This window comes from Chiloscyllium punctatum, unplaced genomic scaffold (genome assembly GCF_047496795.1).
Source record: "Chiloscyllium punctatum isolate Juve2018m unplaced genomic scaffold, sChiPun1.3 scaffold_307, whole genome shotgun sequence".
Classification (NCBI taxonomy): domain Eukaryota; kingdom Metazoa; phylum Chordata; class Chondrichthyes; order Orectolobiformes; family Hemiscylliidae; genus Chiloscyllium; species Chiloscyllium punctatum.
The window spans coordinates 60,968-87,510 of record NW_027310041.1 but is presented as its reverse complement, the minus strand read 5'-3'; the positions used below and the strand labels follow the sequence as shown (position 1 = coordinate 87,510).

Below are 26,543 nucleotides of genomic sequence, written 5' to 3'. Positions count from 1 at the left end.
CCTTGTATTATTTGCCAATTACTTGAAAGTAGTTACTAAAAATTGTGACAGTGCTAACAATTCCTCTCTCTCTCTGCAAATTCAAGACCTTGGAACCAAATCTGCACCAGGTCGAAATCACTGCTTCACCTTCTCAGCTCCAAGGATATTTATGTTTGTTTCAGCTAGCTCGCCACAAAATAGAGGAATGCATCTTAATTTATTAGGATCAAAGAAACAGACCTTCGGTCCAATTCGTCCATGCCAACGAGGAATCCTAAACGAATGGATTCCCATTTACCAGCTATTGGCCTGTATCCATCAAAACCCTTCCTATTCATGGACCCAATTGGAAGCCTTTTAAATGTTGTGATTTTTCAGCCTTCACGACTTCATCTGGTAACCCCTCCCATACACACACCACACTCAGCTTGAAAACGTTGCCTTTTAGATCCCTTTTAAATGTTTCCCCTCTCAACTTAAACCCAGGTGCTCTAGTTTTGGACCCACCTAACCTGAGGAAATAGGACCCCCGCTGCTCACCTTACCCACGCCCCTTGTGATTTTATATATCTCCATGAAGTCACCTCTCAGTCTTTGACTCTCCAGAGAAAATAGCCCCAGCCTATTCAGCCTCTCCCTGTCGGCCAAATCCTCCAATCTTGGCAACGTTTTTGTAAATCTTGTCCAAACCTTTTCAAGTTTCACAACATCCTTCCCAGAACAGGAAAATTCAAACTGAAAACAGAATTCCAGAAGTGGCTTAACCAATGTCCTGTCCAGCCACAATATGACATCCCAGCTTCTGTATTCAATGCATTGACCAATAACGGAGAGCATTAATGGAGTCCCATTTGCCAGCGGTTCACCCTTATCCCTCTAAATCGTTCCTCTTCATGTACCCAATCAAATGCCTTTTAAATGCTGCTGTACTAGACTCCACCCCTTCCTCTGGCAGTTCACTCCATACTTGCAATGCCCTCAACATGAATAAGATGCCCCTTAGATCCCTTTTAAATCTTTTCCCTCTCACCTTAAGCCTGTACCCTCTAGTTCTGGACCCACCGAACTTGGGAAAAAGTCCCTGACTGCTCACCTTATCCATGCCCTTCATGATTTTATAAGATCACCGCTCAGACTCCAACTCTCCAGGGAAAATAGACAGCCTATTCAGCCTTGCCCAATAAGCTCAAACCGTCCAACCCTGGCAAAATCCTTGCAAATGTTTTCTGAACCCTATCAAGTTTCTCAACGTTATTCCGAGAACAGAGAGATTGGAACTGAAAACAGAATTCCAGAAGGGCCTCAATCAGTGCCCTGTCCAGCCACAATATGACGTTACAACAGCTGCATTCAATGCATTGACCAATAACGGGGAGCATACCAAATGCTGCATTCACTCCCTTACCTTCCTGTGACTCTACGTTCAAGGAACTAGGAACCTGCACTCAAAGATCTCTTTGTTCAGCAATGTTCCCCAGGACTTTACCATTAAGTGTATAAGTCCTGCCCTGATTTGCCTTTCCAAAATACAACAGCTCACATTTATCTAAATTGAACTCCGTCTGCCATTCCTTGCTCCACTGACCCATCTGATCAAGATCCTGTTGTATTCTGAACTAACCTTCTTTATTCTACACATCCAATTTTGGTGTCTTCTGTAAACCTACTAACCATACCTCATATATTCACATTCAAGTCATTTATTTAAGGGCCCAATATCCATCCTTGCAGCACATTGCTGCTCACAGGCCTCCAGTCCGCAAAGCAACCCTCCATCATCACCCTCTGTCTCCTACCTTCAATGTAGTTTTGTAATGGCTTGCTCTCCCTGCATTCCATGTTATCTAACCCTGCGAACCAGTCTGCTTTGTGGAACCTTGTTGAATGTTCATATAAACAACATTCACTACCTGGCTTAATCAATTTTCTTTGTCACTTCAAAACACTCACTCAAGTTAGTGAGACCCAATTGTGCATGTACAAAGCCACATTGACTCTCCCTGATCATTCCTTACTCTTCCAAACAGATGGATATCCTGTCCCTCAGAATCCCTTCCAACAACTTGCCTGCCACTGACTTCAGGCTCACTGTTCTCTTGTTCCATGGCCTCTCCTTACCACCTTTTAAAAATAATGGCACCTCACCTGTCGCTATCAATGATACAAATACCTCAGGAGAGGCCCAACAATCACTTCCCTAGATTTCCAGAAAGTTCCAGGATACACCTGATCAGGTTCCAGGGCTTTATCCACCTTGATGCGATTTAAGACATCCAGTACCACCACCTCTGTAACATGGACACTTTTCAAGTTACCAGTGTTTATTTCTCCAAACTCTCGAACTTCATATACTTCAACAATAAAAATGACGTGAAATATTTGCATATCTTTTGCACCCCCTGTGGTTCCATAGACAGCCTTGTTCAAAACCATACCCTGAGCCCATCTGCCTGACCTGTCAGGTCTCTTGCACTGAAATAAATGCAGTGTAACTGGTCCATCGCACCTCATTCTGTGACTTGCTCTTGCCTGCCTTGACAGTCTGACCTGTGAACAGTACCAGCCTCAGACTCACCTCTTTTCTCACTATCCCTTTAGGATTACCCCGACTCCCTCACTGGTTTAATGCCTCCCGAGTGGCACTAGCAAATCTCCCTGCTCGTCAGGACCCCATGCTTTCACCTTCCTACGCCATTGGTACCAATGTACAATGACCTCCCACTGGTTATTTTCCCTTTTGAGAATATTCTGCTCCCTCAGAGACATCCTTGACACTGGCACCAGGGCGGCACCACCCCATTCTGATGTCTCACTGTCAGCTGCAGAAACGGCAGACTGTGCCCCTGACTAGAGAGTCCCCTCTCACCATCGATCGTGTGGAACTGGATATACTTCACATTACGTTAGAAGCCAGTCTCAGTACCAGTAACTTGGCTGTCAGTGCTACATTCCCCTGAAAGTGTATTACCACCTACATTTTCCAAAACCGTATACTTGTCTGAGATGGGGATAGCCACAGGAGACTCCTGCAGTACCAACCTACCCCTCCTAGCTTTCCTGGAGGTAACCCATCTACCTGACTGTATCTGCAGTATCCTGCATTCCTGAGACTGCCACCTATCACACCGCCCACCCCACCCCCGGCTCCTGTCAATTCTTCACTGCCTTTAATCACTCCTCCACCAATCCATACGTTCCAATAGGATTTGCAATCACACTTCCTGCAGACAATTATCAGGATCATTGAAACTCTCCCTAATCTCCCTCATCTGACAGGAACAGCACGCCACTCTACAACAGGCCATCTCTCCGCCTTAACAATCGACAGACCAAGACAAAGGCACAGTCTTACTGCTCGAAAAATACTGCCCGAGAATAACTTAATGCTTACGTTTTATATCTTAAACATTTAATCAAGAGACCCTAAGACATTAAAAAGAAATAGTCACCTGACTCACGATTGTAGATTTAATAAAATAAAACCGACTAAGATTGATATTTGAAGAGACTGAAACTCACTGAGCTGATCCCCGGCTCTGAGTACTTCCAAGGGTGAGGTCTCTCTGAGGGCAGCTGTGAAATGTCACTGTTTCTCTTCTCTGCCCACTCCATTTCCAGAGAGGTTTTTAACTTCACAACAAGTCAGCTCAGAGAGGTCACTGCTTGGTTTTATTCACTGGGGGTTGCCTTTGCTGCCCAGACCAGTATTTATTGGCCACCTTTACTTGTCTTGGAGAAAGTGGTGGTTAACCCCCTCCCTGAAATGCTGCAGTCCATGTACACCACAGTGATGTTTGGACAACAATCCCCCTCTGGCCCCACAACCCTCCCTGTCTCTGTAATCCCCCTCCAGCCTCACCACCCTCCCTGTCTCTGTAATCTCCCTCCGGCTTCAGAAATTACATGGCCGTGGCTTAAGGTTTTTATTTGGATTCATTTTTGTTTAATAACCCACCCCCCCCCCGAAAAATAAGTGAAATATTTCGCCCTCAAACAAATTTCTGTTGATTGACCTTTTGGAGAGGCTGACACATGGACGTTGCAGTATTTTATCTCACATTGTACACGTAGAATGATGGAACTTTATTTTAAACATTGCTAAAAAGGGAGGCAATGGCTTAATGGTATTCCTGCCAGATGAGTGATATGTACAGTGTTCCGAGGATTAGGGATAGAATCCCAACATGGCTGATGGCAGCATCGGAATTCAATACAATCTAGAATGAAAAGGCGAATGATGACCATGAAACTATTGTTGATTGTTAGTAACCCATCTGGTTTACTAATGTCCTGTAGGGAAGGAAACGGTCATTCTCACCTGGTCTGGCCTACATGTGACTCCAGACCCACAGCAATGTGGTTAACTCTCAACTGCCCTCAGGAAAAAAAATACTTTAAAAACTGTTAAAAAAATACTCCGCAGGTATCACTTAAAAACTGGCTGTTCCCATTGGGACTGTGAATTTCTGAAAGGCCTGAACTAAAACTGAGTTTCAGCTTCACCTTCTCCCTGTCTCACCCCACTCTGTTTACACCCAACTCCAAAACACTCTCATTGAGCCAAGCAGCCCTCACAATGCAGCCCTGTCATTTTCATTGTCTGCTCACACCTACACTGCCCTCAGCCTCCTGTACTGTTCCAATGCATCTCAATGGGAGCTCAGGGACAGAACCTCATCTTTCAATTCAGCCCTTTGTAACCCCAGAGTCAACATGGACCTCAGCAGTTTCGGAATGAACAGACAGTTGTCAGAAGCTGGAACATTCCACCTGAAAAGGTAATGGAATTTTAGTCCAAAAGGATTTTTAATGGGAAGTTTACAGGTAATTAAAAATATGAAGTTTACAGGTTAACATCATGAAGTGGGTGATTGGGTCTAAATCTGAGAGTTCTTACAAAGAGACGAGGTGTAATTTGGATAAATCTGTGCTCCCTCTCAGGCTTATATCTCCTTCCTCAGCTGTAGGGCCCAGAACACAGCAGATACCCAAAGGGTGACCCAATCATGAATTTGTACATCTTTCTTCTTAACAAAAATATTGGAGATATCTTCCCACAAACAGAGCAGAGAAACCTTTCTCCTTCCACAGTTAAATGCCAATAACATTCAGATCCTGATGACCCCATTGACTGTAAAAACTTGCTTTTGAGATCCCAGCCCCAATTATTCTCATTTAATATCCTATGAAATGAATTCACAAAACAAAACTCAGTCAGTACAGGAAGAATATAAAGACACACTTTTTTCTTGGTATGTGCTTGATGTGTAAATGCCTCTTTTCAAGTTGCACGCCCCCCCCCCCACCACCCGAGGAAGGTGACATGCACATGCGCCTCACTATACCTTACCCCCAATAAAAATGGCGGCCATATCCCAGGACCTTTCACAGCCTGAGGGCCGCAGCCACTTTCCCATCTGCTGCAAACGGGGGATTAAGAGTTTCTAGTTCAGACTTTCAAACCGCACAGAGTGTAATTAAAACTTTCCAGTCGAAAGTGACTCATTATCTCCGTCTCCAAGGCCACTCTCCCCTTCCCTGTTTGTGTCTCCCACATTCACCGACGGCCGAGTTACGTGGCACTGCATCAGCAGAGTTACTGGTGACGTGTCATACCACTGGCCACGCCCCTCATTCACTCCCATTGTTTGGATGACCAACTAGTTGCACTTGGTCCACCAGTCCCACCACCTTTTCCTATTGGTCCGAAGCTGCCATCAATCAGCTGGACCCCATTGTGAGGTCAGTGGTGGGATCCTCCCCCTGTCTGAATCAAACCCCGAAGGTGTATGGATGGTGTCAATCAGGAACAACAAGCAGAAGGTGCTAGGAAAGCTCAGCAGGTCTGGCAGCATCTGGGAACAAAAATCTGTCCAGTGGCCCTTCCTCAGAACCGATGGAGCTGGGAAAATTAGAATTCTGACGCTGTGGAAACAGGCCATTTGGCCCAAAAGGTCCACAGCATCCCTCCGAAGGGTATCCCACCCAGACCCATTCCCCTACCCTATTACTGTATATTTCTCCTGACTAATGCAACTAACCTACACATCCCTGAGCATTATGGGAAATTTAGCTTGGCCAATTCAACTAACCTGCAGATCATAGGGGTTAAAGAGTAAATAATAGGCAGGGACATAACCCAAAGAGAGACTCGAACATTTGGAAAGACAAAGGAGTGGATTACCATCTGGCTTGGGGGGGGGGAGGGTGCATAGCTGTTAATGGAGGGGACAGGAACCTGTGTCTGGCAGCATCTCAGTGGAGGTGGCGGAAATGGTGACTGATGATCTACGTTCTGCTGCAAAAACAGACCCCGAGCTTCCAGCTGCCTGCCACTTTAACACACGAGCCTGTTCCCTGGCCAACATCTCTGTCTCATGCTTACTGCAGTGTTCCAGTGAGGCCAGAACATACCAAATGGCCCCATATTTCAAGGAGTGCAATTTCCCCTCCCATGTGGTCAATACCATCCACTATATCTCCTCCACTTCCTGCACCTCTGCCTTTGAAACCCACACCTCCAATTGCAACAAGGATAGAACACCCCCCCCCCCCCCCCCCCCCCCCCCCAAGTCCTTACCTTCCACCCAGATACATCATCCTCTGCCATTTCCACCAGCAACAATCAGACCGCACCACCAGATTCTTAAGGGGTTTGACAGAATAAATACTGATGTGTCTGAGGGTAAATACTGAAAGGGGAGTCTGAAACCAGATTCTGAGCCAGTCACAGAATCAAGGGTTCTGCTTTGGATTCGTCAAGTTTAAAGGTAACACAGACATGGGTAAGGGTTTTTAGTAGCAATGGAGCTAGGGTGAAGAGGAGATAAGCAACGGTTTAGAGATTGGAATTCCTGGTGTTTGGGATTGTGTAGATGTCTAATAAGAAGGTCAGCTTCGCGTCAGATATAACAGCAACATTGTGAAGAGTCTAGTTCTGCTGCATAATTCCCAGTGAGAGGGAGAGGTTCAGCAGTTAGGAAAAGGAATTTGTAAGGCAATGGGTTTAACTGTGACAATGTTTCATTGGAGGAAATTGCACCTAATCAAGTAGTGGGAATGTGGTAAGTAATTTGATAACTGAGTAACAGTGGAGTAATGGAGAGGGATGATGGGGAGGGAGAGCTGGGCATCGTCAGTGTACATGTTAAACCCAACATGGTGCTTTTGCACAATATCACCTCCTGACAGTATGTAGGCAAGATACAGGAGGGGCCAAGGATAGATCCATGAGGGACACCAAATGCATGGAATTCAGAAAGGAAAGGGAGTGTGGAGATGGAGCAGGATTTTCCAACAAACGTGAGGTCAAATATCAGTTTTTCACAGAATGGGAGAGAAGGACCATAACCAGAAAAGACAGAACAAGGAACAATGTCTGTGAATAGGTGAAGGGGACTGATGAGGTGGAGGAGAAAAGAGAGTTGGAAAGTCTATGGTTTAGTGAGATTAGGGTAAAGGGTCAAGAGGAGCTCTGATAAGGCTTGACAGGAGATGAGATTGGAGAGAAATGTAGGTTTGGACAAAAACCAGGAACACCACGTGAGGGGGGCGGGGGGGGGGAAGCAGCAGATCGGATTATCTCAGTCTTAGTGACAGAGAACCTCCATGTGCTCCAAACTCTTGTTGTTGGAGAGAAGGATGGAGGAGACAGGATGATGGACAGTGTTTCACAAAGAAACCAAACCTGGGTAAGTGATATTTAAAGTGAGTGAACAAACCTAATGTATTTACATTTTATCCAAAATATTAAAACAAACGACTGAAGTCCTGGTTCGAATCCCATCTTGGCAGATGGTGGAATCTGAATTCAAGAAAAAATAACTGGAATTAGGAATCTCCTGATCTCCATGGAAACATTGTCAATGGCAGAAAAAACCCTCCCAACCTGACAGTGGCCCAGCCAGCTACTCACTGTATTAATCACTGCAAAGTCTTAACAAAGGAATGAAACTGGATGGACCACTCGTCATCTAAGAAGGCACTAGAAAATACAACCACAGAATCAGCCCTCTCAATGGTGCAATGTCCTCCAGACTAACATCTGGAGTTTGGTGCCAAATTGTGCCGAGCTGTCTCACAGACCAATCAAGGAACAGCCTGACATACTCATACTCATGAAATCAACCCTTACAGACAATGACCAGACACCACCATCACCATCCCAAGAGATTGAGATTGTAGTGATGGAAAAACACAACAGGTCAGGCAACATCCGAGGAGAAGGAGAATCGATGTTTCGAGCCTAAGCCAGTTATCAGCCTGACCTGCTGTGCTTTTCCAGCACCAGACTCTTGACTCTGACCTCCAGCATCTGCAGTCTTCACTTTCTCCTGAAATCTCTGGATATGTCCTGCCCCACCAGCAGGACAGACCAGGCAGAGGTCATGGCACAAGACAGGGAGGATTTGCCCTTGGAGTACTCAGCATGGACTCCGGACACCAGGAAATCTCATGGCTCCTGCTGATTACCACGTACTGTCCTCCCTTGGCTGATGGATCAGTTCTTCTTCATGTTGAACAACATTTGAAGGAAGCACTGAGGAAGTAAAATGGTGTCAAACGTACTCTGGGTACAGGATTTCAATGTCCACTATCGAGACGAGCTCTGCAACAGAATTACTGACTGAGGTGGTCAGGTCCTAAAGGGTATAGCTGCTCAACTGAGTCTACAGCGGGTGGTGAGGGAACCAACAAGAGGGAAAAACAAGAGTGATCTCATTGTTATGAATTGACCAGCTGCAGATCCATCTGTCCATGACAGTATCAGTACGAGCGACCATCACACATTCCTTTTGGAAACACAAGTCTTAGCTTAAGGTTGAGAAAAACCTCCATCGCGTTGAGTGGCACTATCACCGTTCTAAATGGGACAGACTCTGAAGAGATGTAGGATCTCAAACTCGGTATCTCTGAGGCACTGTGGGACATCAACAGCAGCAGAACTGTACTCCAGCACAATCTGTAATCTCATGGGTTTGCAAATCCCGCTCTCACCCATCACAATGGACAGGAAAGGAGGGCATGCCATGAGCAGCACCAGGCAGACTTAAAAATGAAGTGCCAACCTGGTGAATCTACCAAACAGGACCATCTGCATTTCAAACAGCATCAGCAGCAAGCAACAGAGCTAAGTGATCCTACATCCAGTGGAACCGATCGGAGCTCTGCAGTTCTGCCACACCCAGTTGTGAACGGTGATGGACAGTTAAACAACTCACTGAAGGAAGCATCACAGATATCCCCACCCTGACTGATGGAGGGGCCTCACACACCCATGCACCAGATAAGAGAACAGCATTTGCAGCAATCTGCATCCAGAAGTGCAAAGTGGGATGATCCATCTCAGCCTTCTCCAGTGGTTTCTAACATCACAGATGTGAGTTTAAGCCAGTTCGGTTGAGTTTGAATAACATCAAGAAATGGTTAAGTCGTGCAAAGGCTATGGGCCCTGCAAATATTCTGGCAATAACACTGATGGTTTGTGCTCCTGAACTTGCCACCCACCAAGCCAAGTACCGCTCCAGCACTGGCATCGACCAACAATGTGGAACATTGCCCAGGGATGTTCAACACAAAAACACAGGGCAATACAACCCAGCCAATTTCCATCTATCAGTCCACACTCGACCAGCAGTAAAGTGATGGAAAATGTTATCAACAGGGCTATCAAGCAGCAGCTGCTCAGCAACAGCCAGCTGAGTGACACTCATTTTAGGCTCCACCAGGACCACTCAGCTCCAGATTGTGTTACCGCCCTGATTCACAACCTGACAACCAGCTGAATCCCAGAGGCGAGGTGAGGGTGACAGCCCAGTCCCACTCTAAGGCCACTAAGCTGATTCCACCCTTGTCTCAGCTCATATACTCTCATCCACCTTGTGTTATCTCCAGACTTCATTATCCAAACATACTCCTGGCCAGCTTCCCACATTCAACCTCCCTGTAATCTCAAGAAAAACTAAATCTCTATTGCCCAAGTACTCCCTTGTACCAGAACTTGTTGATCCATCAAAAGGCTGCTATTCATAATCAAGAACATAGAGCTACAGCGATGTATAGCTTGGAAACAGACCCTTCAATCCAACCCGTCCATGCCGACCAGATATTCCAACCCAATCTAGTCTCACCTGCCAGCATCCGGCCCACATCCCTCAATTTAAAATTCTCACCCTTGATTTAATTCCTGGTTGTGATCATCCCTAGCTCACTGCGTCACACACCCTTTGAGACCTCGACAACCCATTCTGTTCGAGACTCCCAATGATCTGTTAATTCATTACTTCACCAGTGTGGCTGCTTTCACAGTTGCCAAAGCAACACGTTCTGAAATTCACAGCCAAAACCTCTCAGGTCTGCTTTCCTCCTTTAAGACATTTCTCAAAACCTGCTTATTTGACAACGCTTTTGGTCACCTGACCTAATATCACCATCTCTGGCCTGATGTTTAAAATTCGAAATAATATTTTTGTGGAATTATAAGCATGACAATAAAAATATGAACTGTTCTTGATTTGGACATTACCTTCAGATCTTTACTGTTGCTGAATGAATACTCTGTAATGTCTCTTAACCAACCACATTGTGGGAGCACCTTCACCACACAAACTGCAGCTGTACAAGAAAGTCAAACATCACCCTCTCCCAGGCAACAGGGCTTTGGCATTTATCACTAGTATCTGTGGAAGGAGAAACACAGTTGATGTTTCAAGGAGTGCAAAATGGATTACAGGGAATGAAAATGGTGCAGAATGAGATAGTCAGAAATGGAAGGAAGATACACTTGCTTATTGGAAAAAGGAATTCTCGACCATTAAAGATTTTCCGGAAAATATTGATAAGCAGCACATGGTCAGGGGCTGGGCGGCAGTGAAAAATTAACTTACAAAAATGTCTGTAACAATAATAGTAAAAAATCAAACAGACCAAAAATACACCCATTGTTCAAGATTGAGGAAGCTAGATATTGACAAAGTGGTCATGAGGGAACCCAGAGATGAAGCAGAGCAGTATAAGCTGTTACGATCCCACAGTCATAGAGATGTATAGCACCGACACAGACCCTTCGGTCTAACTCATCCTTTCCAAACAGGTATCCGAACCTAGTCTATTCCCATTTGCCGGCACTTGGCCTATATCCCTGTAAACGCTTCCTAAACATATCATATGTCTAGTTAGATGCCTTTAACATGTTTTAATTGTACTAGCCTCCATCACTTCCTCTGGCAGCTCATTCCACCCACTGCATGAAAGAGTTGTCCTTTAGGCCCCTTTGAAATTTTCTCCGTTCACCCTAAAGCAATGCCCTCTAATTCTGGACACCACCACTCCAGGGAAAACACCTTGTTCATTTACTCTATTCATGCCCCTCATGATTGTATAAATCTCTATAACATCACTGCTCAGCCTATGGCACTCCAGGGAAAACAGCCCCAGCCTTTTATGCCTCACCCTGTAGCTCAAATCCTCCAACCCTAACAACATCCTTGTAAGTCTTTTATGAAACCTTTCAAGTTTCACAGCACCCTTCTGATAGGAGGTAGGCCAGAATTGCACACAATATTCCAAAAGTGACCTAACGAATGTCCTGTATAGTAACATGACCTCCCACATCCTATACTCAATGCTCGAATCAATAAAGGAAAATATACTAAACACCTTCTTCAGCATCCTATCCTTGACTTGCAAGGACTATGAACCTTCAGTCCAAGGTCTCTTTGTTCCGCAAACATCTCCAGGGCCTTGTCATTCAGTGTATAAGTCCTGCCCTGATTTGGTTTTCCAAAATGCAGCACCTCACATTTATCTAAATTATACCCCATCTGACCAATATCTCATTGTAATCTGAGGTAACGTTCTTGATTATCCACAACACCTCCAATTTTGTATGACCTGCAAACTCATTTACGATACCAAATCATTTAAATGAATGACGAAACAAATCCAGAAATAAACATCCATTTCTCTGAGATTGAATGTGCTCTGTGTAAATCCTGCCCAATGACTCTGTACCAGAGAAAGGCTGCACATGCGCCTGGCTGCACCTTGCCCCCTAAAAAACTGGTGGCTCCGCATGTTTCCAGTGAATTCTTGCCCCAAATAAAGATGGTGGCGCGCACCCATGCCTGCAGCCACACAGAGGCAATTCCCCGTTTACTGAAAACACAAGACTGTGATGTTCAAATTTGTGTTTTCCGATGTGCACATTTTGTTTGTAAAACCTCTCCGCTCATACAGAATCTCTCTCACCTCCTGCGGTTCCACAGACAGCCTTGATTTGCGGTTACCTATTATCTGCCTGGTTACTCATTTGTCCTTAGTGTATTTGTACAATCACCTTTGATTCTCCTTAAACCTATTTCCTAAAGCTATCTCATGTCCCCTTTTTGCCCTCCTGGTTTACCTCGAGTATACTCCTACTGCCCCTATACTCCTCTAGGGATTCACACAAACACAGCTGTCTTTACCTGCCATACGCCTGCTTCATTTTCTTGACCAGGCTCTCAATTTCTTTCAACAGGCGGCATTCCCTACACCTACCAGCCTTGGCCTTAACAGGAACATACTGTCTGTGTACTCTCATTGTCGCAGGCCTATGGAGGCAATGGCAGATGAGGATACAGAAGCAATCATTCCCAGTAAAGAGGTAATGTTGGGAAAGATAACAGCCTAAAGGTAGATGGGTATCCAGGCTCTGATGGATTGCATCCCAGGGAATAAAGGAGATGGGGGGGGGGTGGAGGGGGGTGGAGAATAACAAATAGACTCGTGAAAATTCACTAAAAGTTGGTGGATTCTGGAATGGTTTTGACAGACTGGAAGCTGCAAATGTGGTGCCACTATTTTTCAAAAGGACCCGTTAGCTTAACATCTGTAGTGGAGAAAATGCTTGAACCTCTCAAGGAAGTAGTGGTGAGATATCTGGGTAGAAATTGTCTCATTGAGCAGACACAGCATGGATTCAGGAAAGACAGGTCATGTAGAACACATTTACTGGAATTATTTGAGGATACGACGAGTGCGTTGGACAAGGTGGACTCGGTGGATGTGGTGTACCTGGATTTCCAGAAGGTATCCGATAAGTTGCCACACAAAAAGCTGCTGAATAAGGTAAAGATGCACAGCATTATTGGTAATGTATTATCATAGATACAGGATCGGTTAACCAGCAAAAAATAAAGAATGGGGATAAATGGGTGTTTGGATTAGTGTTGGCACTACAACTGTTTGCAATTTACACAAATGTTTTGGAGTTGAGGACCAAGTGTCCGGTGTCAGAGTTCACATTTGATACAAAGATGAGGTAGAGCAATGTCTGCAGAGGCCACTGTCAGTCTGCACAGGGATACAGATAGGTTAAGTGAATGATCTGGCAGATGGAGTTCAATGTTGGGAAATGTGAGGTCATCCATTTTGGTCGTACGAACAGAAAACTGGATGATGAAATGGTGAAATCTTGCAGCATTCTGCTGTGCAGAGAGAGCTGGGTGGCCTTGTGCATGAATCTCAGGAAGTTGGTTTGCAGGTGCAGCAGGTAATTATGGCAGTGAAGGGAATATTGTCCTTCATTGCTAGAGGTATGGTTATGTTGCAGCTGTACAGGATGCTGGTGAGGCCACACCTGGAGTACTGTGTCCAGGTTTGGTCCCCTTACATTAGCAAGGATGCACTGGCACAGGAGGTTCACTAGTTTGAGTTGGGAGTTGAGAGGGTTGGTGTATGTGGAGAGATTGAGAAAACTGGTTCTATAGTCATTGTAATTTAGAGGAATGGGAGGTTGGATAGGAAAAAATAAAATTATGAAGAGAGTAGATAAGACAGAAGCAGGGAGGCTATTTCCACTGGGGTCGGTTCAAACTACAGAGCATTACCTCAAAATAAGGGGGAGCAGATTTAGGACTGAGTTCAGGAGGAGCTTCTTCAGCTAAAGGGTTGTGAATCTGTGGAATTCCCTGCCGAGTGCAGCATTTGACGTTATCAACTTGAATGCTTTTAAGGCAAAATGTAGATTTGTGAACAGGAAAGGAATTAAGGGTAATGGTGAGAGAGCAGGAATGTGGAGCTGAGGCCATGAAAAGATCAGCCCTGATCTTATTGAATGGCAGAGCAGGCTTGAGGGGCCAGATGAATGTTCTTGCCTTGTGCCATCAAAATTGGCCTTTGTCCAATTCAGAACCTTAACTTTTCAATCTGGTCTATTATTTTCTGTAACTATTTTAAAAATAGAATTATCAGAGAATCCCAACAGTGTGGAAACAGGTCATTCAGCCCATCACATTGATACTGACCCTGAAAGCCTCTTAACCTGCCCCTGTAACATTGCATTTCCCAGAGCCTGCACATCCCTGAACATTACGGGCAATTCAGCCTGGATAATCCACCCAACCTGCACATCTTTGGACTGTGGGAGGAAACCAGAGGGCCCAGACGAAATCCATGCAGAAAACCCCAATAAGGTGATCATCCCATTCTCATTTCCCAGTTCCACCTAAATAACTTCACTGACCATACTCCCAGGAATATCCTCCCTAAGCAAAAACATAATGCTATTTCGAATCAAAAATGCCACTCCCCCTCCTCTCTTGTCCCCCTTCCTATCCTTGCTATAGCATCTATACCTTGGAACATTAAGCTGCCAGGCCTATCCATCCCTGAGTGATGCCTCTGTAATTGCTATAATATCCCAGTGCCATGTTCAAAACCACACCCTGAGCTCATCTGCTTTCCCTGTCAGGCATCTTCTATTGAAGTAAATGCAGTGCAACTGCTCAGTCCGTCTTCATTCTGTTCCTTGCCCTTGCCTGCCTTGACTATTTGACTTCTGAACTGTACCAGCCTCAGACATACCTCTATTCTCACTACCTTCTTGGGTTTATACCCACTCCCTCACTGGTTTAATGCCTCCCGAGTATCACCAGCCAGTCTCCCTGCCTAGATATTAGACACCTTCCAATTGAGGTACAATCCATCCTTCTTATGCAGGTCAACTCTACTCCAGAGGAGATCATAATGATCCAAAAAACGTGAATCCTTTTCCCCTGCACCAGCTCCTTAGCCACCGATCCAGCACCACCTCCTCCTCTGTAATATGGACATTTTTCAAGATGACACCATTTATTTCCCCACATTCTATATCTCCCATGTACTTCTTCACAGTAAACACTAATGCAAAATACTTGTTTCCTATCTCACCCATCGCCTGCAGCTCCACACAATGGCTGCCTTGCTGATCTTTGAGGGTCTCTATTTTCTCCCTAGTTAGCCTTTTTTTTTCCATGTATTTACAAAAGCCCTTCGGATTATCCTTAACCCTATTTGCCAAAGCTATCTCACGGCCCTTTTTTGACTCCTGATTTCTCTTTTAATTATACTCCCACTGCCTTTATACTCAAAAAAATGTTTTGATTGGAATAAATGCAAAATATAACATCCTGACAAAATAAACGAGGGCAGGACTTACACTCAATAAAAGTAGAGCCTTGAGTAGTGATATGGGAACAAAGCGACCGAGGGCTTCAGGTCTTTGAAATTTGTGTTACATGTAGACAGGGTGGTTAAGAAAGTGCTTAGCAAACCTACCTTCATTGTTCAGACCTTTGAGTCCAGGAGTTGGGACATTATGTTGAGGATGTACAGGACGTTGGGGAGGCCTCTTCTGGAATACTCTGTCCAGTTCAGGTTGTGCTGTTATAGGAAGGATATTATTAAATTGGAGCAGGTTCAGAAGAGATTTACCAGCATGTTGCCATGAATGGAGGGATTGTGTTCTAAGGAGAGGCTGGATAGGCTGGGAATTTTTTTCACTAGCGTGCACGAGGTTGAGGGGTCACCTTATTACAGGTTGACAAAATCAGAAAGTGTTTTGCTGGGGGGGAGGGGGGGGGGATTCAAAACTGTGCTGCATTCATTTTGAGAAGAAATTAGAAAGATTTCAGAAAAGACATTAGGGTTTTTAAAAAAATTATACATGTGAAATGAACTTCCAGAGGAAGTGGTAGCTGTGAATACAATTACAATATTTAAAAGACATTCAGATAAGTACATAACTAGGAAATATTTGGATGGATGTGGACCAAGCGGAGGCAGGTACAATTAGTTCAGTTTGGAATTATGGTCGCCATGGACTGGTTGGACCACAGGGCCTGTTTCCTTGCTGTATAACATTATGACTCTAATCCTCACTAACTCTAAATTCCTCCATCCTCAACTCTCCCGATCACTGTCACTTCATCCAGCCTCACAACTCTTCCTTATTTATATAATTCCTCACCAGCCACAGAACGCTCCCTATCTCATGTCCTCCAGTTTCTCAGATCTCTGCGATATGTGCCTTTCTTTAGTTCCAGCCTTGAGGATGCCCTCATTCACTCCAATTGGTTGGAGGACAAACTGGTACAACCTGGTCCTCCAGTACTGCCCTCTGCCCCCTATTGGCCTGCGCTGATATCAATCATTCGGGGCCCATTGTGAGGTGAGTGGTGGGATCCTCCCTCTCTCTGCCCTGGGATGAGCTTCAACATTCACAGTCAATGGGGGCAGTATCACAGAGCACAGGGGCTGGGGCTATTCAGCACATTTGGGATGTACCCTCTTCCTCTGGAGATGCTGCAAATCTGTCTCAATTCCCTTCCCCTTTGCCCATAGCCCCCCAAATCTTCCCTTAAAAAGTAAAATTCTAAATCTGATTATGAATAACTGCTGAGTCTGTGTCCAGCTGCCATTCAGACTGTTCCAGATACTCAGAACTTACTGAATAAAATAATGTTCACATATTCACATTATTTGCCAATTACCTGAAAACAGTTACTAAAATTGTGACATTGTTAACAATTCCCCTCACTCTGCAGATTAGATATCCTAGAAACAAATTTGCACCTGGTCAAAATCACTGCTTAACCTTCTCAGCTCCAAGGACAATTATCTGTGCTTCTGCTCGCTCTCCACAAAAGAGGAACACATCTTATTTTCATTTATTAGTGTCATAGAGATGTACAGCACAGAAACAGACCTTTGGTCCAATTTGTCCATGACAACGAGGAATCCTCAACAAACGGAGTCCCATTTGCCAGCTATTGGTCCGTATCATTGGAAACTCTTCCTATTCACGTACCCAATCGGATGCCTTTCAAATGTTGTAATTGTATCAGCCTCCACTACTTCATCCGGCAGCTCATTCCACACATACACCACACACAGCTTGAAAACTTTGCCCCTTAGATCCATTTTAAATCCTTGCCCTCTCAACTTTAGTCCATGTGATCTTGTTTTGAACCCAACTAACTGGGGGGAAATGACCCTGGCTGTTCACCTTATCCATGCCCTTCATGACTTTATCGATCTCCATGAAGTCACCTCTCAGTCTTTGCCTCTCCAGGGAAATTACCCCTGGCCTATTCACCCTCTCCCTGTAGCCCAAATCCTCCAACCCGAGCAAAGTCTTTGAAAATCTTGTCTGAACTCTTTCAAGATTCACAACATCCTTTCCAGAACAGGGAATTTCGAACTTAAAACATAATTCCTGAAATGGCTTAATCAATGTCCTGTCCAACCAGAATTTGACGTCCCAGCTTCTGAACTCAATGCATTGACCAATAAATATAAGCATAACAAACACCACCTTCACTAGTCTGCCTACCTTCGACTCTACTTTCAAGGAACAATGAACCTGCACTCCATGGTCTCTATGTTCAGCAACATTCCCAAGGACTTTACCATTAAGTGTACAAGTCCTGCTCTGATTTCCTTTCCAAATTCCAACAGCTAACATTTGTCTAAATTGAGCCCAGTCTGCCATTCCTCGCCCCAATGGCCCATCTGGTCAAGATACTGTTGCATTCTGAACTAACCTGCTTCATTGTCCACTACACCTCCAATTTTGGTGTCTTCTGTAAACCCACTGATCATATCTCATACATTCACATCCAAGTCATTTATTTAAGGACCTAATACCCATTCCTGCAGGACAATGCTGCTCACAGGCCTCCAGTCCACAAAGCAACCCTCCATCACCACCCTCTGCCTCCTACCTTCAAGCCAGTTTTGTATCCAAATGGCTAGTTCTCCCAACATTCCATGTTATCTAACTTTGCTAACGAGTCTGCTATGTGGAACATCGTTCAGTGTCCATATAGACAACGTCCACAGTCTGCCTTCATTAATCATCTTTGTCACATCTTCAAAGAAACTCAATCAAGTTAGAGAGAGAGAATTTCCCACACACAAAGCCATGTTGACGAGCCCTAATCAATCCTCGTCTTTCCAGATACATGTAAATCCAGTCCCTCAGAATCCCTTCCAACAACTTACCTACCACGGACGTTAGGTTGACTGTTCTCTTGTTCCCTGGCCTTTCCTTACCACCTTTTTAAAATAATGGCACCCATCTTCCAGCATCTCACCTGTCACAAACAATGATATAAATACCTTAGGGAGGGGCACTGCCAACACCTTCCTAGCTTTCCACAAATTTCTGGAATACACCTGATCAGGTCCCAGGGATTTATCCACCTTGCTACTGTTTAAGACATCCAGTACTTCCTCCTCTGTAATATAGACACTTTTCAAATTATCACTATTTATTTCTCCAAACTCTCTAGAATAGAATAGCATAGTATTTCTCCCACCTCCTGTTGTTCCATAGATGGTCTTGTTGATCTTTAAGGGGTCCTATTCTGTGTCTGGTTATTATTTTATCCTTAAATTATTTGTAGAATCTCTTTGGATTCTCCTTAAACTATGTCCTAGAGATATTTCAAGTCCCCTTTTTGCTCTCCTGATTACCCTCGAGTATATTCCTGTAAAAATGTGATCCTGCACTCTCAATTCCGCCGCCTCTGCCATATCTGCTCCCAGGAGAAGCAATTCCACTCCAGGACATCCCAGAAAGGTTTCCTCTTTCAAGGACCGCATTTCCCTCCCACTTGATCAACAATGCACTCCAACGCATATCCTCCACTTCCTGTACCTCCAACTTCCCCCCCCCCCACCCCTCCAACAACAATAAGAATATAATCCCCCACTCCTCACCTGCCACCCACTAATCTCCAGTAACCTCTGCTATGTCCGCTACCTACAGTCAGACCCCACCACCAGGGATATATCTCCCTCCCCAGCCCTTTCTATCTTCCACAGAGACCATGGGATCTTTGGTGCTGATGTGCTGCCCCACGGATACCTCAGTCACTCACCCTGCCAAATGACCGAGTGAGATTATCACTAGATGGATAATCCAGACACCCAGATAATGTTCTGGGGCCCAGGGTTTGGATCCCATCACAGCAGACAGTGGACTGTGAATTCAATAAAAATTTGGAATTAAGAATCTATTAAAGACCATGAATCCATTGTTGATTATTGCGAAAAGCAAAACTCATCAGATTCACTAATATCCTTCAGGCAAGGAATCTGCCATCCTTACCTGGTCTGGCCTACATGTGACTCCAGACCCACAGCAATGTGGTTGACTCTTTACTGCCCTTTGGGCCCAGCCAGTGACACCCTCATCCTGTGAATGAATAGCAAAGAAGGTCAAGTCTTGTACACAACCATACTGTTCTTACGGATAAGTGATCTCTTAGTAAATTTGCTTCTCAACTCCCTGCTGACTATTGGGGAAGTGGGGGGCAGTCAACATTACCATCCCAATAAGGAGATCATCCCTTTCTTATTTCTCAGTTACACCTGTATAACCTGCCTGGATGTACTCCCAGGAATACCCTCTTGAAGCCCAGCTGTAATGTTATCCCTTATCAAAAATACCTCTCTCCCTGCTCTGTTGCCCCCTTTCTATCCTTGCTATAGCATCTATACACTGGAACATTAAGCTGCTGGTCCTATCCATCATTACGTCATGCCTCTGTAATTGCTATAATATCCCAGTGCGATGTTCAAAACCATACCCTGAGCTCCTCTGCCCGACCTATCGGGCCTCCTCCATTGAAATAAATGCAGTGAAACTGCTCATTCTGTGCCTTGCCCTTGTTTGCCTTGACTGTTTGACGTCTGAACTGTACCAGCGTCGGACCGAGCTCTTCCCTCACTCTCTCTCTAGGTTTACCCACATTCCTTCACTGGGTTAATGCCTCCTGAATAGCACTAGCCACTGTTCCCTTCCAGTGCCAGTACAATCCATCCTTCTGATGGAGGGCAATTCTACCCCACAAGAGATTCCAATGATCCAATAATGTGAACTCTTCTATTCCTATGTCATTGATACCAATAAACAACAGCCTCCCCTCAAAATGGTTATTCTCCCCTTTAAGAATATTGTGCTCCCTCTCTGAGGCATCCTTATACAAAAATTACACATCCGAATAATAAACCTTACACTCATCAGGTCATCATAAAAGGATTACAGGACACATTGAAGGTTTGGGGAGACCTTTTGAGAGAATGCGATGATTCAAAGGAGAATCTTAAAGCAGCAAATGGGATTGATCTGGAACACAATACTCACACACACAATGCGAATATCCATGTCCTGATATACTGAGTAATTCAATTAGAGTTTAGCAGAATATTTACTGAGATTACCATCTGAATGTCCACCTGTAATATCCTGTAATACAAGTTTATAAAATCTATCACTATCAGTTCAAGTTAGAAACTCACACCATCCCCTCCTCGTGGCCCAGGATTACTGTACATATTACCCTTGAGGACATCAGCAGTCAACTCAGAGGGAAATCTGTGGGTTTCTAGGAGATTCCAACTTGAGATCTCATGTGACTGAACACAGCAGTTCTTTGACACATTGGAGAAAATGATCCAAGCGTCAGTGAGATATGGGGAACAAGAATTACTTTCTTTTCTTTCATTCCGTGCTGCCGCTCTGCCTCATCAATAAGACACGGGTGTGAAAGGCTAATGCCTAACGATGGGCAAGTTGTCTCCATCCTGACCAATGGGTAGGAAGATCCTCCCAATCACTCCAAAGCGTATCCCTAAAAAGATAGCAACTCTGTCTGCTTCCCACTGCCCAGTGCTCCCAGTAAATGTTTGGAAGAATGGGAAGGGGGGATATCTCCTAGAAAAGGCATAACTGTAGAGGTCTAAGAGGGTTATGAAAATAGAGAGATGCACAGGAGAAAGAGGCAACAAATTGCCAGATGGGGTGTAACTTGGGAAAAATAGGAAATTGATCATTTTGGAGGAGATAATAAAAGAACAAAGTACTATTTAAATGGTGGAAACTGTAGAAAGCTGCACAACAAAGGGACCAGGGGTAATTGTTCAGGAAACACAGAAAGCTACCACACAGTTACAACAGGGAATCAGGAAGGGGAATCGAATGTTTTGTTTCAAAGTTTTTCAGTATTAGAGTTTGGAGTCTCTACCTGAGAGTAATGTGTGGAAGTGCTGGTGAGACCACCATATCTGCAGTAATGAGAGCAGTTTTCGTCCCATTAGATAAGGAAATGTGTCACGTTATTGGAGGCATTTCAGGGAAGATTCAATGAGATGATCCCTGGTTTGGAGGGATTATCTTTTAAATAAAGGCTGAAAAGGTTGGGACTCTACTCACTGGATTTTGGAGAAAGAGAGGTGATCTCATTGAGACAGATGGGATTCTGAAGGGGTTTGACAGGATAAATACAGAGGGGATGTGTCTGAGGGTAAATACTGAGAGGGGAGTCTGAAACCAGATTCTGAGTCACGGAATCAAGGGTTCTGTTTTGGATTCAAGTTTAAGGTGACACAGACGTGGGTAAGGGGTTTCAGTAGCAATGGAGTTGGGGTGAGCAACATTTAAGAGATTGGAGTTCCCGGTGTTGTGATTGTGTGGATGTCTGATCAGAAGGTCACCTTGAGGTCAGATATAACAGCAATATTGTGAAGAGTGTCGTTCTGCCTCAGAGAGTTCCCAGTGGGTGGGAGGGGCTCAGCAGAAAGGTAAAGGTAAGGCAATGGGTTTAACCATGACAATGTTTCATTGGAGGAAACTGCAGCTAATTCAGTAGTGGGAATGTGATAAGCAGTTTGATAACTGAGTAACAGTGGAGTAATGGAGAGGGATGATGGGGAGGGCGAGCTGGGCATCGTCCGTGTACATGTCAAACCTAACACAGTGTTTTTGGATGATATCACCTCCTGGCACAATGTACGTGAGATACAGGAGAGACCAAGGATAGATCGTTAAGGGACACCAAATGCAAGGAATTCAGAAAGGAAAAGGAGAGTGGAGATGGAGCAGGATTTTCCAACAATGGTGAGGTCAAATATTAGTTTTTCACAGAATGGGAGAGAAGGACATAACCAAAAAAAGACCAACAGACAGAACAAGGAACAATATCTATGAATTGGCAAAGGGGAGTGATGAGGCGGCAGCAGAGGAAAGAGAGTTGGAAAGGGAGTTTAGCGAGATTAGGGTAAAGGGTCAAGGTGAGCTCTGATAAGGCTTGACAAGACACTGGAGAAAGATGTAGGTTTCGGACAAAAACCAGGAACACCACGTGAGGCAGTTTGACTCAGTGGGCTAGTGGGAGGGAGAGAAGCAGCAGATCGGATTATCTCAGTCTTAGTGACAGAGAAACTCCATGTGCTCCTCACTCGTTGTTGGAGGGGAGGATGGAGGAGACAGGATGATGGACAGTGTTTTACAAAGAAACAAAACCAGGGTTAGTGATATTTAAAATGAGTGAACAAACCTGATGTATTTAGGTTTTATCCAGAATATTAAAACAAACGACTGAAGTCCTGATTCGAATCCCATCTTGGCAGATGGTGGAATCTGAATTCAAGAAAAAAAAACAACGTATTAGGAATCTCCTGATCTCCATGAAACAATTGTCAATGGCGAAACAAATCCTGCCAACCTGACAGCGGCCCAGCCAGCTACTCACTGTACTGATCACTGCAAAGTCTCAACACAGGAATGAAACTGGATGGACCAGTTGGCAACTAACACAGCACCAGAAAATACAACCACAGAATCAGCCCTCTCGATGGGATGGTGCAACGTCCTCCTCACTAACATATGGTTTTTGGTGCCAAAATGTGCCGAGCTGTCTCACAGACTAGTCAAGGTACAGCCTGACATAGTCATACACATGGAATCATCCCTGACAAAGATAACCAGACACCACCATCACCATCCCTAGATATCGAGAGTGTGGTGCTGGAAAAGCACAACAGTCAGGCAGCATCCGAGGAGAAGGAGAATCGACGTTTCGAGCCTAAGCCCTTCATCAGCCTGACCTGTTGCGCTTTTCCAGCACCAGACTCTTGACTCTGATCTCCAGCATCTGCAGTCTTCACTTTCTCCTGAAATCTCTGGATATGTCCTGTCCCACCGGCAGGACAGACCAGGCAGAGGTGGTGGCACAGTGGTGTACAGACAGGGAGGATTTGCCCTCGGAGCACTCAGCATTGGCTCCGGAGACCAGGAAGTCTCATGGCTCCTGTTGATTACCACGTCCCGTCCTCTCTTGGCTGATGGATCAGTTCTGCTTCATGTTGAACAACATTTGGAGGAAGCACTGAGGCAATAAAATGCAGTCAAACGTACTCTGGGTACAGGATTTCTATATCCACAATCGAGACTAGCTCTGCAACAGAATTACTGACTGAGCTGCAGGTCCTAAAGGATATAGCTGCTCAACTGAGTCTGCAGCGGGTGGGGAGGGAACCAACAAGAGAGAAAAACAAGAGTGATCTCATTGTTATGAATTGACCAGCGGCAGATACATCTGGCCATGACAGTATCAGTAAGCGCGACCATCACACATTCCTTTTGGAGACACAAGACTTGGCTTAAAGTTGAGAAAAACCTCCATTGTGTTGAATGACACTATCACCGTTCTAAATGGGACAGACTTCGAAGAGATGGACGATCTCAAACTGGGTATCTCTGAGGCACTATTGGACATCAACAGCAGCAGAACTGTAATCTGTAATCTCATGGCTTTGTAAATCCTGCACTCACCCATCACAATGTACAGGAATGGAGGGCATGCCATGAGCAGCACCAGGCAGACCTACAAATGAAGTGCCAACCTGTTGAAGCTATCAAACAGGACTATCTGCACATCAAACAGCATCAGCAGCAAATGATAGAGCTAAGTGATCCTACATCCAATGGAACAGATCAGAGCTCTGCAGTTCTGCCACACCCAGTTGTGAACGGTGATGGACAATTAAACAACTCACTGGAGGAAGCATCACAGATATCCCCACCCTTACTGATGGAGGGGCCTCACACACCCATGCACCAGATAAGATGACAGCATTTGCAGCAATCTTCAGCCAGAAGTGCAAAGTGGGATGATCCATCTCAGCCTTCTCCAGTGGTTTCTAACATCACAGATGTGAATTTTCAGCCAGTTCGATTCAGTTTGAATAACATCAAGAAATGGTTAAGTAGTGCAATGGTTACGGGCCCTGCAAATATTCTGGCAATAATACTGATGGCTTGTGCTCCAGAACTTGCCACCCACCAAGTCACGTACCCCTCCAGCACTGGCACCTATCTACAATGTGGAACATTGCCCAGGGATGTTCAACACAAAAACACAGGGCAATCCAACCCAGCCAATTTCCCTCTATCAGTCCACACTCGATCAGCAGTAAAGTGATGAAAGTAGTCATCAACAGGGCAACCAAGCAGCAGCTGCTCAGCAACAGCCAGCTGAGCGACACTCATTTAGGCTCCACCAGGGCCACTCAGTTCCCGATTGCGTTACCGCCCTGATTCACAATCTGGCCACCAGCTGAATCCCAGAGGCGAGGTGAGGGTGACAGCCCAGTCCCACTCCAAGATCACTAATTCTAGCTGATTCCACCCTCATCTCAGCTCATTTACTAAAACTCTCATCCACCTTGTGTTATCTCCAGACTTCATTTTCCAAACACACTCAGGGCCAGCTTCCCACATTCAACCTCACTGTAATATCAAGAAAGTCTAAATTTCTGCTTGTTGATTTATCAAAAGGCTCCTAATTATAATCAACATACAGCCATAGAGAGGTACTGCAAGGAAACAGACCCTTCGGTCCAACCCATCCATGCCGACCAGATACCCCAACCCAATCTAGTCTCACCTGGCCAATATCCCTCAATTTAAAATTCTCACCCTTGATTTAATTCCTGGCTGTGATAATCCCTAGCTCCCTGCACCACACACACTTTGAGACCTCGACAACCTATTTTCTTCGAGACTCCCAACCATTTGTTAATTCATTACTTCACCTGTGTGGCTGTTTCTACAGTTGCTGAAGCAGCATGGTCTGAAATTTGCAGCCAAAACCTCTCAGGTCTGCTTTCCACCTTTAAGACATCCCTCAAAATCTGCTTTTTGACAGTGCTTTTGGTCACCTGACCTAATATCTCCATCTCTGGCGTAATGTCTAAAGTTCTCAATAACATTTTTGTGAAATTATAAGCATGATAATAAAAATACAAACTGTTGTTGATTTGGACATTATTTTCAAATCATCACTGTTGCTGAGTGAATAATCGATAATGCCACTTACCCAACCACATTGTAAGGAGCACCTTCACCACACAAACTGCAGCTGTACAAGAAAGTCAAACATCACCCTCTCCACAAGCAACAGGGCTTTGGCATTAATCACTGGTATCTGTGGAAGGAGAAACACAGTTGATGTTTCAGGGAGAGCAAAATGGATTACAGGGAATGAAAATGGTACAGAATTTGATATTCAGAAATGGAAGGAAAATACACTTGCTTGTTGGAAAAAAGAATTCTTGACTGTCAAAAATATTCAAGAAAAAAGTAATCTGATAATAGAGCAGTACATGGTCAGGGGCTGGGCCGCAGTGAAAAACTCATTTACAAAGGGTCTATAAAAGTAATAATACAGGAGTAAACAGACCAAAAATACACCCATGGTTCGAGACTGAGGAAGCTAGATCGGACAAAGTGGTTATGAGGGAGCCCAGAGGTGAATCAGAGCAGTATTGGCTGCTATGATCCCAATGACTCTGTACTAGACAAAAGGCTGCACATGCGCCTTGCTGCACCTTGCCCCCTACAAAGATGGCGGCTCCGAACGTGTCCAGTGAATCTTTGTCCCGAATAAAGATGGCGGCGCTCAATCAGACCTGCAGCCGCGCTGAGGCAACTCTCTATTTACTGCAAACACGGGACTGGGACGTTCAAATTTATGTTTTCCGTCGTGCACAATTTGTTTGTAAAACTTCTCCGCTCATAGCAACACAGTTTTTATCCCATTTCCCTGTTTATTTCTTTCCTTACCGTATCCTCTCTCTCCATAACTTCCCGAGCATTCATTACGGCGACTCTGCGCCGCGCGCAAGGGTGATCACATGGTTTAGTTTAGCTCCGCCCTTCATTCACTTTGATTGGTTGGAGGACCAACCTCCCCTAGGTCCTCCAGATCCGCCCACCGACCTTTCATTGGTCCAGTACTGACATCAATCACCCGCGGGTCATTTGTTGGCTAGAGCATGCGCAGTGCGTCCTGCTTAACTAATATGTTGGGTAATGTGATGGGAGAGTTTACTGAGGGTCAGAATTCCCTTTGTGTGAGCTCTGCAGTAGATTTCCTTTATTCATGGAGGGAATTGCCTTCCCACTCATG

The 26,543-nt window shown here is 44.9% G+C and overlaps 1 long non-coding RNA gene across 8 annotated transcripts in view; it reads right to left on the bottom strand.

The window, feature by feature from the left end:
• Positions 1-26,261, bottom strand: part of LOC140472383 (uncharacterized) — a 57,199-nt gene extending 30,938 nt beyond the window's left edge. The window contains exons 1-7 of one of the 8 annotated variants that reach the window (XR_011957595.1): positions 26,198-26,261; positions 25,452-25,559; positions 22,629-22,711; positions 20,438-20,539; positions 19,400-19,486; positions 15,562-15,666; positions 10,508-10,661 (exon numbers count right to left, since the gene is read on the bottom strand). This is a non-coding gene — a long non-coding RNA (uncharacterized lncRNA). Of the gene's footprint in view, positions 1-7,716; positions 7,787-10,507; positions 10,662-12,449; positions 12,681-15,561; positions 15,667-19,399; positions 19,487-20,437; positions 20,540-22,628; positions 22,712-25,451; positions 25,560-26,197 lie in introns of those variants that run through there. The other 7 variants (XR_011957594.1, XR_011957601.1, XR_011957593.1 and 4 more) reach the window with 7 other exon arrangements.
• Positions 26,262-26,543: the final 282 nt, after the last annotated feature.